Source organism: Austrofundulus limnaeus, unplaced genomic scaffold (assembly GCF_001266775.1).
Source record: "Austrofundulus limnaeus strain Quisiro unplaced genomic scaffold, Austrofundulus_limnaeus-1.0 Scaffold6172, whole genome shotgun sequence".
Lineage (NCBI taxonomy): Eukaryota > Metazoa > Chordata > Actinopteri > Cyprinodontiformes > Rivulidae > Austrofundulus > Austrofundulus limnaeus.
This window is the reverse complement of record NW_013958574.1, coordinates 1-545: the sequence shown is the minus strand read 5'-3', so window position 1 is coordinate 545 and position 545 is coordinate 1. Positions and strand designations below refer to the sequence as shown.

At 40.6% G+C, this 545-nt stretch overlaps 1 non-coding gene across 1 annotated transcript; it reads right to left on the bottom strand.

The window, feature by feature from the left end:
- Positions 1-392: 392 nt before the first annotated feature.
- On the bottom strand, positions 393-474 carry trnas-gcu (transfer RNA serine (anticodon GCU)). Its single transcript has one exon. It is a non-coding gene; the product is annotated as a tRNA-Ser (tRNA).
- Between the last annotated feature and the right edge of the window lie 71 nt (positions 475-545).

Below are 545 nucleotides of genomic sequence, written 5' to 3'. Positions count from 1 at the left end.
AACCAGTGTTACAAACCTCTGCATTAGACTAACAACTACTGTACTCAGACAAGGGTAAAAAATGGCAGTGTGACTTTTATTTAGGCTTTTGTGTAACACAGGAGCCATCGTAGTCAAAAGTAGATTTGGCGTTAAGAGATTAGAGTACTGTCTGCTTCCTAAGGAAAAGGGTAACTAGGCTCGCTGTTTTTCAGTAGTATCAGAAGGCAAAATTTTATGGACAGAAGCTTGGTAATTTATCAAAGTAACAAGAGAACATGCCTTAGAAAGAGATTGTGGAAATCCTGAAGGATCATATAGCATTGCAATGAAGACATCCATCATCAATGCAAACATGTCTGAGATACGCACTAAACACATCTGGTGCCATGGTATGCAATGAAAATTACACACGATGAGAATGGGATTCAAACCCATGCGTGCAGAACACAATGGATTAGCAGTCCATCACCTTAAACACTCGGCCACCTCATCAGCAAACAAGTCTGCTTACAGTCACAGGACATTCGGTGGACACAATCACATAGTCCTACATATGGTTTCAC